The 13,655-nt window shown below is 37.7% G+C and overlaps 1 pseudogene; it reads left to right on the forward strand.

Annotated features, from left to right (window-relative positions):
- Positions 1-66: 66 nt before the first annotated feature.
- On the forward strand, positions 67-2,398 carry LOC127812849 (putative pentatricopeptide repeat-containing protein At3g25970; annotated as a pseudogene).
- Positions 2,399-13,655: the final 11,257 nt, after the last annotated feature.

Genomic DNA, 13,655 nt, shown 5'->3' on the forward strand with positions numbered 1-13,655 from the left:
AAAAAGTCCTAAGCATGCCAAATAGGATACGGGTCGGGTAATGCCTTTTCGTGTGTACCCGTTTTATTCAGAAAGCCCCAAACGCTTCTTCGGCGGCTCGCTCCGTCACCGTCGTCGTCGTCCAGCACAACCTTCGGCGATCATGTAAACCGGAGTTGCAAAAAGTTAACGTTGTTAGCTTTGTCCAACGAGAAGCAACTTTGGAGGAAATGGGTTATCATCTAATTGGCAAGAATACATGATTTTTTTAAGTGGGTCTTGATGGAGAATATGCGTTCTCTCGTTGAAAGCTCTGTGGCCTCTTTGTACAAGGTTTCAGTAAGCCACGGTTGGGCAATCAAACGAGGAACCTTTGCTGATACTTATGCTGCAAATATTATATTAAGCGGATACACAAAATGCAGAGATGTGGGTGTTGCACGCAAGTTGTTCGATGAACTTCCCAACAGAGATACTGTCACATGGAACTCAATGATCACTGGGTATGTAAGTTATAGAAATTTATGGAGTGCTTGGGAGCTTCTGAAAAGTATGAGAAGATGCGGGTTTATGGTTGATGGGTATACATTTGGAAGCCTACTTAAGGGCGTTGCTTGTGAGGGCTGCATTGATCTGGGGCTGCAAGCACATTCGCTCGTTCTGAAGACAGGCCATGGGGAAAATGTTTATTCGGCAAGTGCTCTTTTGGACATGTATGCAAAGTGTGACAGAGTTCAAGATGCTTATATAGTGTTCCAGGGCATGTCAGAACGTAACTCTGTCTCTTGGAATGCCTTGATTGCAGGGTTTGCAAAGGTGGGGGATCGCGAGACTGCATTTTTGTTACTGGACACTATGGAGCGAGAGGGAGTGAACCTTGATGATGGCACCTTTGCTCCCCTTTTAACATTGCTTGATGACGCTGAGTTTTGCAATCTAAATAAGCTTATCCATGCTAAAATCATAAAGCATGGGCTCGCATTTGATAACACCTTATGCAATGCCTTAATTACTTCCCATTCAGACTGTGGATCCATTGAAGATGCCAAGCAAGTGTTTGAGAGTGCTACTGGCAACCAAGATTTAGTCACATGGAATTCCATGCTAGCAGCCTACCTAGCACATAACCGAGGAGGACGTGCATTAGAAATCTTCCTAGAGATGCGAATACTTGGGTTTGAACCAGATATCTATACATATACTACTATGATAGGTGCTTGTTTTGAAGATGTGCATCAAAACCAAGGAAAATCGTTGCACGCTTTGGTAATTAAGAGGGGTTTGGAACAGTCAATACCAATCTCTAATTCGTTGATAGCTGTGTATCTTAAGTCAAGTAGGAAATATTTGAATCTATGAATGCAAAGGATAGCGTTTCCTGGAATTCAATTTTGACAGGCTTCTCACAATATGGGTTGAGTGAACACACCTTGAAGTTCTTTCGTCGAATGCAATTTGGCACCTTGCATCTTGACCATTTTGCCTTTTCTGCTGTCCTTAGATCTTGCTCAGATTTGGCAACTCTCCAATTGGGTCAACAAGTCCATGCCTTAGCCCTAAAGTTAGGCTTCGAATCTAATGATTTTGTAGCTAGCTCCTTGATATGTATGTATTCCAAGTGTGGGATAGCTGAGGATGCTGCAAAGTCCTTTGAAGCGACCACTAAAGATAGTTCAATCACTTGGAACTCGATGATATTTGCGTATGCTCAACATGGGCAGGGTAAAGCTGCATTGGACCTGTTCTTCTTAATGAGGGATAGCAGAGTCAAACTGGATCATATAACTTTTGTTGCAGTTTTAACTGCATGTAGCCACATTGGTTTGGTGGAAGAGGTTACAATATTCTAAAATCAATGGAATCTGTTTACGGAATTCCTCCCAGAATGGAGCATTATGCCTGTGGGGTTGATCTTTTCGGGAGGGCTAGACGATTGGAGGAAGCAAAAGCCTTGATTGAAGCAATGCCATTTGAACCAGATGCAACTGTCCGGAGAACTGTACTTGGTGCTTGTAGGATTTGTGGTGATATTGATATGGCAGCTCAAGCAGCAAGCTATTTGCTGGAATTAGAGCCCAAAGAGCATTGTACTTATGTTCTCCTCTCTGACATGTATGGCAAATTTAATAGGTGGAATGAGAGAGCTGGTATAAAGAGGATGATGAGGGAGAGAGGAATCAAGAAGCTACCCGGTTGGAGTTGGATAGAAGTTAAGAACAAGGTGCATGCTTTTAATGCTGAGGATCATTCCCATCCCCATTGCAAGCAAATATATCAGGTGTTGGAAGAATTGGTGATTGAAATCAAGAATTTGGAGGATAATGTTTATGGAAAACATACTTGGGATTTGGATATTGTGTGGGGTGAAGCTGTAATTCAAGATGTTCATGGACTGGTTTCAACATCTTATATGTTTTGATGAATGATTTTCATGCAAGAGACTGTTATTGGTAGCAATGGCAAGGGCGTTCCTTTCTGACCGAGAGGTTATAGGGGTCTGAGTTCTGAAAACGATTTTTTTGTTAAAAAAAAAAAATAGCAAAAGAGTTACTATTAGCACGAAAAATTCAAATATTTTTACATTTTTGAGATTTTATTCAGAAATTTCAAATTTAGTAATAAAGTTTCGATTTGATCAATTAATTATAATTTTATCCACCACCCGAATTCGATTTGTCAGTGTCCAAGAGCCACTCTTAGTGCTCTTAGTGCTCGTTTTGTATTGTTATGAAAATTTTGTTGTCATGAAAATCATATCTTTAACAAATAACTTGCTAAAATTATTGATGGTGGCAATTAGCAAACCAACTTTTTTAATTTTGATAAATACGTCCATATCCCCTTCCCTTTCAAACAAATTCATATTTAAAGATTGGCTTATAAGACTCAAATTTATAAACCAATATATTTAACGAGAAATATATAACTCTCATGCGGTTTGACAATGCAAGAAAATTACCAATAATGGAGTGAACAACCATTGTAGTACTGAAAAAGTTAATCATTTTGGATCCCACCAAACTATGACAAAAGTTTCAAATCAATCTCCCAAAATTATGGCTCACTAACCCCCCCCCCCCCCCCCAACTTATTACACATAGTATGCGTTTGATTAGTCATATTTTTGGTAAAAAAATGGCCATTTTTTACTCAAATTATAGCTTTTGAAGTGTTTGATTTACTAAATTTTTCAGGCAAATTATTTTTTCACTTTTAGTCTTGTGATGCCATTTTCCTACTTTAGCTAGAAAAGATTTTTTTGGGGGAGGTTAGATCAAATTTTCTGGAGAATTAGAAACTAGTCCACGTTAAACTCGCTGAATTGTTCTTGCTTTGCAACGGCCGTCGTTCACCTCTGACGGAGCCGTCATCACCACTACAGCCTCCATTCGTCCATCTTGTCGCAAACAAACTCCATCGTAGCCTCCATCGCGTCCAAGACAATTGGCGGTCGTTGCAAACTAACTCCAAGAATTGTTGATGGCGGTGGCTTCAACAGCGGTGTGTGCATTGACGGCGAATGTCGACATGTGCAACGGTGGCAAATGACGGATCTACTACTGTGGACAAAACCTAAAGGTGAGAGAGAGAGAGAGAGATGACGGAAGGTAGGGAGAAGGAGGTGGGTTTGGGGGGGGGGGTAATTCCATGGAAAATGGTGGTAATCAAATACTAGAAATTAGAAAAGTACAACAATTTTTAAGTTAAAAATTAAGTCAATCAAACACTCTTAATTGATAATTTTCATGCAAATAATTTCTAGACAATTTAATTGCGTAGAACTTATTTTCTTTCCATGCAAGTTCCATACTTGCAATTACTTCTTTTATCTTTCTAAGTGCAAGAGTTTGCCAATCAAATCCCAAACTTTTTAGGATTATTACTAAATATGATTTCATCATGTTATTTTAATCCATGTTATTTTAATCCCTAAACCTTATACATGATGCTTTAATTTCTTTTGAATAAAAAAGAAAAAAAAATATAAAGTGTGATGCCTTTAACTCAATTAGGTAGCTAATTTATTCATATAAAAAAGTTCTAAAGTGTGTGCCTAAACTATTAAACCATTTAAGGGTTATTTTGAGGCTCAAAATCTATTAAAATATAAGATTCTATTTTCTTTGTTGTTTTCATTTTTAATTTTCAGTTTTCTAAAATACTTAAAACACATTTATTTACCCATTTTTAAAAATACAAAAAAAATTTTGTACACAAAAAACTCAAAACGATAAAATGTCGTTTTGGCTGTTTTAAGCCAAAACAAGTTCTTTAGGTCCAAAACGCGAAAAACACTCTCCATCCTCACATCCAGGTTAGACTCTTCCTTCTCTTCCTTCTTTTATCTCTTATTTCTTCTATTGTCTTCAAGGCTCGACCACGCCATCCACCTCCATCATAGCCACGAGCTGTCATTGACCGCCATATCTCTTCTTGTAGCAGTTGACAGTAAGAGGCGAGGCTGAGAAAGGCAAGGCCGCAGCAAGAAGAGGGGCGACGAGAAGAAAGGCAGCAGCAAAATGCGAGGCGGGGCAGCAACAACGACGAGAGGAATGCGACAAACAGAAGAGGGTTGGAGAAGAAGAGACAGTAGTGAAATGTGAGGTGATGGCGAGAGGAATGCTGCAACGGGAAGATGACTGGGGAAAGAGAGTAACGGGAAACCAAGGAATGGAAGAAGAGATGAGAGAGAGGAAAAGAACAAGTGGGTGGGTTTCTTGGGGGGAGGGAATGGGTTTTTGTAGAGGATCAAAGAGGGAGAGAAAAATGGGGGAAAACTAATAATAATAAGTATAATATATAATTTAATAAATGATATAATAATAATAGGTATGTATAAATATGTATGTATGTTAAATAATATATTTATAAAATATATATCTAATATATTATGCATACATATATTTTTATATCTAATCGTGAATTTCTTATCAGGTCTATTCACGAATCTCTAATCAAGTCAGCTCGTGAGCTAACGAGACAAACTTTATTGAGGTCAAACCCAAGTATGTTTACAAATCGAGTTTTGAGCTTCAAAGTTTATTTTTTTGCCAAGTCATATTATTTATTTATTCATATTTTATTCTTGTAACGGGAATAAATGTTGCAAGATTCACCAACTTTAAAATGTATATATTTTTTAATAATATATTAATATTAAATAGTTTTAATTTACTGAATAATCAAATTCATTAAATAAAATATCATTAAAAAATTATTCTCAAAATTTTAAACAGAACGTGTTTTCTAATTTTCTATTTTGAGAAATAGTTTTCAAAATGATAAACAAAACGTGTTTTCAGTTTTCTAAAAACAAACCACCAAAACAAAAAACTAAAAATGAATTCAAAAATCAAAACTAAAAATTGAAATGCAAAGAGAATGGGCCCTACGTTTCAACCCCTTTTTTCTATTTTCATGTTATTTTTTTTAGTATTTATTTTTTATTTTATTATTTTTTCGATATTGGGGTTTTTTGGCTTCTATTTAAAGGCTTTTAAACCTTTTGCTGTGAGAATTCATCATTAATCAAGTTTCAAAAATGCAAACAAAGCTTGAGAGTTGATTTACTTCCATTAGGGATTAGTCCTTTTTTTTTTTTGCAAATTAATTGAGCAATCCATTTAATTTGTTTTTCTAAGCCATATTATTGGAGCAATATTATCCCTTTAATATTGGTGTGTTTGAAAGACGCATGACTGTAATACCCAAAAAAATTTATACTTAGGAGTAATTTTTTTAGGAAAAAAGTATAATTTTTCAAAGTTATGAGAACTAAGTGTAATTTTTTGAAACCTAAGCACTTGAGGGCAATGGGGCAAAGTGAAAGAGGGAAAAAGCAAAGGGGCTAAATTGTAAAAAAAAAATAGTTTGAACACTGCAACCTGTCGACGATAACATTGTGGCCGCCGGCAAATGTTTAATTGATGTCCAGGGAAAGGGGTTGGGCCATCAAAGCCTAGGGGAAGATGATTGGTGCAAGAAAGCAATCGGATTGGCTAGAAAAATAGTTGGAATGCCTATAAATAATTGAATTTTGGCTAAGGGTTTCATCAAATTTTCATTCAAGAAATCCAAGCATTCGAGGAAAAATTGAAAAAAAATAAATAAAGGGCTTTTGTTCTCCATGTGAGAGAGAAGATTTCTGAAAGAATTGAAGGATTTTGGTGATGATTTGAAGTGGTTTTGAAGCTTTGCTAGAAAGTTGAGTATTGCTGGAGCTGAGGATTAATTGGTCAAATCAAAGGTGTTTTGGCCAGATTTTCGACCCACAAGTAATTCCATCATGTGTTATGCTTGGTAGAGGGGTTAAGTTATAATAAAATTTCTTTCGAATAAAATTTTTGCTTAGAATGTGATTTCATTTTTCTTCCTTTACAGATGGTTACCATTAGGCAAGGAGGAAACATGGCTTCTGACACCCCTAATCGAAGAGACGAAGACGACAGTGATAATGAGATATGTCACTGCAATCACCACAATAGCAGTAATGTAAGGAGTGAGGGGGTGAGCAATGGAATACACTATCCAGGAAGGACGACTGGATAGGATAGAGAGAGTCTTGAAAAACCTCCTAACTTATGTGGCTAGGGAAGAACTAACTGGGTGTATGGAGAACATGTTGGAATAATACTGAAGACAACGATCGTTTGTATTTAAAGGAAGGCTAAATGAGGACCCTAGCATAACCGAATATTAGTTAGAGCAGACGGAGAAATTACTCCGACACTTGCGATGAAGTGATGCAGAAAAAGTAAATTACGCTACTTTTATGTTAGAAGAAGAAGTAGGGAGATGATGGCAAACCATGGGACAAGCCCTACAGTAAGTCCATTCCAATTCAGGACAAGGGTTAGGGTTTAGCCAAGCTCAAACGGTGACGTGGGAAACATTCAAGAAAGCCTTTAATGGCAAATATTTTCCTCAAAGTTGGAGACATGAAAAGAGTTGGGAGTTTATGAATTTGAGGCAAACTGGGGAGATAACAGTAACCCAGTATGATACAAAATTTACCCAACTCATAAAATACGTACCAATGTACCAGGCGGACGAATGGAAAAAAAACACAAAAGTTCTTGTCCGAACAACGGATGGAATTACAACAAGCTCTGAGTTCTTGGTCCATTGATACGTATAAGAAAGCTTTGAACCGAGCTTTAACCACATAAAGAAATCTCATGTGGATAAAATTGATAAAGTCTAAGGAGGCAAAAGGGAATATAAAGCTTAGACTGTGGAATAAAAATTTTTAGAACAGCAAGTGGTGCCCTTGATGCAAAATGAACCACCCAGGGAGGAAATGCTTGGTAAGGCCGATTCATTGCTTTGTGTGTGGGGAAAAAAGGGCACATGGGAAGAGACTGTCCCAAGAAGAAGGAAATGCCTCATGTGGGAAACCTAGGGAGAATCATATGTTTCAAGTGCGAGCAGTCGGGGCACATTGCATGGTACTATCTGAAGAGACTGAAAGTCGGATAGATCCTATAGTCATACAGGGTACACTCGTTATACTGAAAACCTCTGTGCATGCATTAATAGGTCCAGAGTCTACGCATTCATTCATTTTGGATGCATTGGTTAAGGGTTTGAGGTGAAACTAAACCTTTAGGTTGTTTGATGATTATGTCAACCCCCTAGGGGAAAAACTATAGAGATATCGAAACTAATTGAAGATTGCAAGGACAACATAAGCAGCAATGAATTTCAAGCTGATCTAATATTGCTAGATGTAAACGACTTCGATGCCATCCTAGGGATGGATTTTCTATCCAAAACGATACCAATGTGGATTACCGAAGAAAAATGGTGACCATAAGAAAGCCTGGGGAAGAACTGGTCAAATTTCAGGGACAGAATAAACCCGAGAAGAAGAATAATTTCAGCACATAAAGCGATAAGACTAATGAACTAAGGGGCGATACTGATATGTCAATTTTGTTTTAATATCTCTATTATTTATATTTATTACATGTATGTTATTGTTTTTAGTGTAAATCAGAAATAAAAAATTATTATGCCAATCAACATTTGTAAATGAAATATTAATTATATATAAACAATTTAATAAATATACAATATTTTTGTAAAAATGTTTTAAGTAGTTATTTATTAAATATATTATAATAATTTAAATAAAAAAGCTTAATAATTATATTTTAATTAGTTCTTATTTGTAATTTAAAATTAAAAATACAAATATTTGTTGTAAATATTGTTAGTTAGTTAGGTATTTATTAAATACAAGTTTTAAAATTAGAAATATATAATGTTATAAATTTCAATAAAAAATTTAAAATGTTAATTTTTTTAAATGAAATACTAATTATATGTAAAAAATAAAATGAATACACAATTCTTTTTGTAAGAACAATATTTTTATTTTTCATATAATTCTTGAAATAGATGTTAGGACATTCATCACCCAGACCAATTAGAAATAATTAGATTTAATGTTATACGAATTTAAAAATGTTAAAATAATAATTAAATTGATGTTATAAAAATAATTACATTTAATGTTATAAAAATGTAATGTTTTAGAAATATTTAGATTTAATGTAATAAAAATTTAAATTTGTTAAAATATTGTTATAACATTAAATAGAATTGATGTTATAAAAACATTTAGATTTAATGTTATAATTAAGAACATTAAAATTTTAAAGTAATGTTACAATAATTACATTTAATGTTATGAAAATAATTAGATTGATCTAATGTTGTTATAAAAATTTAAATTAATGTTATAATAATCACATTTAATGTTATAATTATTTAGTGTAAGCACTCCGCCCGGATATCCCCAACCACCCGGACTACTCAAACAGGAGCGCCTACGGAAGGAAAAAGAATGAGGCACAAAACCAAAAACCACCCTGGCATGCATACATGAAAATAAGAACAACGGAAACAAAGCTAAACACATGCATGCACTACGGGCACCCCGCTGACACAGCGGTCACAAGATAAATAAATGAATATAGACTCCTGTGCCGACATACACGGACTCGAGGAATGACCTGGCACAGTCGAAAATAATAGAGTAAATTCTACTCAGACATTAGAGTTGACAGGGATTGACGGGACTGCCTGTACACCATACCGACTCTGTCGCTAAAAGATGACTCCCTTGCCATGGCTCACGCTGCTACTACCTGGAATGATGAAAAGTAAAGTGAGTCGAGAGACTCAGCAAGCATAAGGAAAGAAAGGCTGAAGGCTACGCAAAACCAGAAATCTCTCCCCAGAATAAACCCCCAAGTACACACAAACTATGAGACGTTACAACACAATAACATAGCATAATAAAAACACATATCGGTCCTTGGGGCCCACAGAAGACACACGGCACCCAAGTCCCATACCAACTTGCCACTGCCCTGAAAGGCAACATGAATCTCCAACAAACCTGCGGGCGCTGACCCGGGTCGGTACTCCCGTCACCCGTCCATGTCGGTACTCCCGACACCCGAGCCAGAGGCTCCCTCGGAACGGTACTCCCTTTCGAGAACTAAATACTACCAGTAGCCATGCAATGCACATAGAAATGCAATGGCGTAATGAGCATCAACGTGATACACCGGTGCCCATACATCCAGGCATCAGGCCATGCTCCGCCCACATAGTAAACCACACGCGATGCATATGCTCGTGCCGGATGCAACCTAACCAAACTAGAATGTCCGTGTCCAAGCATACTCAATAAATGAATATCTCAACATGCAACCCGTACCCATGTGCATACCATAAACAGTAATATAATAAATCTAAACGTGCAATAAATCACAAACTGGTAGAGCTAGTCAGCAGTGCCCGGCACCAGTCAATGGCCAGTGACTAGGAGTGTCCACCTAACAGTCCACTTCAGGGCCGTACAATAGTTTACCCAAATATCACCAACAACAGACCCATGCTTTACTGCTCGATTGCTCTAACCGAACCATAAATAAATCCGAGAAAATCATAAATAACCCGCACATCTAGGAACCTAATTCCCAAGCTAGATTCAACATCATTCCCAAGAGGAGTGGGGGCGGTACAAACCCCCGTAGGCTCACAACAAATAAAATTCTAGAAGCCTCGGATTTAATTTAAATTAAAACAAATGAGTAATGATTCAACAAATAAGGCTAGGTGCCGAGTGAAAGTAAGGGAGATGATAAAATACGAGAAATCACGGGGTCTTTCACGGGAATTGAAGAACATGAGGAGAGGGTTAGGAGCTTGCCTTTACACGGCTGTTCCTTGCCTTTCTTGCACTCCCGTTGTGAAGTAAAATGTTTAATAACTATTAATAAAACCATGACTCGCATTAATTAAATCTAACCATGTAATATAATTAATTTAACCGTCTAAAATCCCACGTAGGCGCACCGTAAATAAAATCTCAATAAATCTCATATTTATTTTAAATTAAATAACGCCAATAACATCCTCAATTATATATATAATTAATACGCGATACTGAAACGAATTAAAGGAAGGCGAGGGGTTCACAAAATGGAAAGAAATCGTAAGGGTAGAGGGAAGCTTGCCTCGTTTAAGTTGATTACAACGTTCCCACGGTTGAACACCACCAAATTAATACACGCTATAAATTAATATATACTCCCAAAGTTAACAAAATTGGACTCAAAATAAAATTCTAACAGTACAGAATGTTTAATACACATTTTTTTACTTACCTGGCTAATTAAAATCCATTTAAACCAAGTTTAATCTTTGTTTTCTCCTCAAAAATGGCCTTGCGCGCACTGTTCTTTTTCCCCCAAATTTCCTCGCTGCTTTCTACTTCTAAAATGGCCGAATTCGGCCTTAAATCATAGCAGAACGAAGGCTGCTCGCGTAAAGTAATTGGGCAGCCGCTGAAGGCTTCACTGCCTCCCCGAAACAATGCCGTTTTGGGCGCCTGAGGTTTAATAAAAATCAGCAAAACCCCCTACCCGCGCACACGGCCTCAGCCTCGAACCCGCGACCCCGCCTAAGCTGCTGCCACCTTTGATTATATATGCGCCCCAATTACTTTTAAAGTGATCACAGCCCAATTTCGCAAATCACCTTTTAACCCCCACTGTTTCCTTTAATCACACACACCCCACGTTTCTTTTATTCTTTATTTCACTTATACCCCCAGGTTTTTAACAATTAATTTCCCACTTCTCAAATACAAATAATTTAATAATCACCTTAGTTACAATAATTAATAATAATTAATCATTCCCAAATAATTTAATTAATTACCTTTAATTCTTTATTTTCGTCAAAACCACATAAATAAATATTTCCACTTAAATTCCCAATATCCTCAAACTCCAATATTTATAATCATTATTTATTTTCAAATTTCGGGATATTACAATTCTCCTCTCCTTAATAGAATTTCGTCCTCGAAATTCGCATTTAGTCATGACCTCAAGATATGCTCACATCTCTCATGACATTACCCAACATCACCTCTGAGACACTCCATATCATCATTTTCCAGTTCTCACAAATCTGAGTCTACTACGTATCTTACTTGACTCAACACACTAGCACATCTCCCCAATCCGGCACCTCTATTCGACCACATATCAATCTCAATAATAAATTGATTCACAGTACAAAGCTCAAATGCAACTAACTTCAAATGCTATTGGTAACAACAGGGGTAGGGCCACACTCTTGCATGACGAGAGGCTAATACTCGATAACGTGACTGAGACCTGCCACGTACCTACGAGACATAAAAAACATGGAAATGACACGACATACTCAATCAAAAATTCAACAGCAATATCCTTTAGTCTGACTTTTTCAACTGATTCTTAACCAGATACACAACATTTTCTCGGTAGTACTTTCTCCCACAATTTGCCACGAATGCTCAGGGTCCCGTCAATAAATATGGGTAGCTATTCAATCAGGACTATTGAGGAATAAACGTTATCCACTCAATATATCTTGAGATCCGAATGTCACCAGATCTCCCATCTTTAAAGGAATCGACATACCTACGATGACTTATTCAGTGACCACAGTCTTGACTTGATGCTAATCTTAACTCCAAATAGCTAAATGGACATACCTTCTCTTGATCATTAAATACTAATCCTGACCTCCACAAGACCTCATATGGTAGCTGGGACTCGATCTTTAGAACCGGTGTTATCTGCTATGTAGCCTGTGTGACAAAAGCACCTCACCGTATCAGCAACTGTTCTAATCCCCACGGCATCTCATAGGTCTCGCTTTTGGGGAGAAGTAACTTAAAAATGTGGGTTAAGCATTCTTCTTACTGGCATAACAGGCCATCTTATGCTTCTGTCGATGTACCACTTGACCAGCACCCAGAGGAGTCTCATCTCCTCACTCGGTCAATAACCGACCCTAGGGCATGCGGTCTGTGGTTAGTACCAAGCATACTCATAGCAACCACTATCCTTACAGCAGAACCCAATGGCTACTTAGGCATACAACCAACTTCGATCCTGGCTATACACCCAGGTATCTTCTGCAATCTCAGAGAGGTTTTCTTATTTATAATTCACTTTATCTCGGATGTTCCACGATGACCCAAAACATTTGCTATCACCTTTGCTTAATCCTATTTATTACAGAACCTCACAGCCTTAGTCATTTGTCACGCCAACCACTGCGTCGCCTGTACTCCGCTCCTTCTGTGAGAACTAAACACCTGCACCCTATCTAAGTAGTGATGCTAAATCTCCAAGCAGCATAACCACTATAGACTCCAAGGTCACAATTCTGTAATAGTCCTTCAGTCAATTCCCATCACAGATATCTCTTGGGATAAGCTCAGACCCAGGCTTATAGTAAATACATTTACACCAGGCACACATCTCGATACCTACGGATCTACCATTAACCATCAAACTCTTATAGCACATTCTATAGCACATTCCCATATGGTGGGACCTTTCCATACCTCTCTTGGCAAAATCCAATCATGGATCTCCAACTCACATGCTACCACGACCTCATCTCTCATGAGATTGACGCAAGCCTTTTGTAGGACGTCGGCAACGCCTGGCGAAACTAAGGAAACTCCAAACCTCTATCTCTATTGCCGGTCCCGATCAATCCATAAATACTGCGAAGGCATCGGTCAGTCCCAAATGGCATGGCCACGAACTCAAAGCGGTCGTACGAGTACGACAAGCAATCGTTAGAAAACACCTCGAAGTTAGCTCGACGAATCATCTGCTCGGGATGAAAAACATTTATACCTCAAGGCTACCCGGCTCAATTGCAGGGTCAATCCCTTACTAGAACAACCTCCTTGGTAAATCTCCAAGAAAATCCAGAGTATCTCTCACTCATTCACAACCAAGAAAGGAATCTAGCAATACACGCCCTTATCATGAACAACGTACACTCTAAATGAAACTTTAAAAGCTCCCTTAAATGAGGTACATGTTATCTCTAATCCACATCACCAATAGACAATGATCCACATATTTACATTACAGTCCTCTAGTACTCATACTAACTAGAGCTTCTCTGGTCACCCCTGACAACCGATGTAGCTTCATCTGCCAGGTAAGCTAAGTGCTCATTGCTAGTTACACTGGAGCTGGGTCTAACAGGTCTCTCTAGTGGCTGTGACGGTACCCTTATGGTGGCTTGGAAGGACTGAGTGTCTGGTAGTGCTCCAATCTTGAGCACATCCTATA

This window comes from Diospyros lotus, chromosome 11, assembly GCF_014633365.1.
Source record: "Diospyros lotus cultivar Yz01 chromosome 11, ASM1463336v1, whole genome shotgun sequence".
NCBI lineage: Eukaryota > Viridiplantae > Streptophyta > Magnoliopsida > Ericales > Ebenaceae > Diospyros > Diospyros lotus.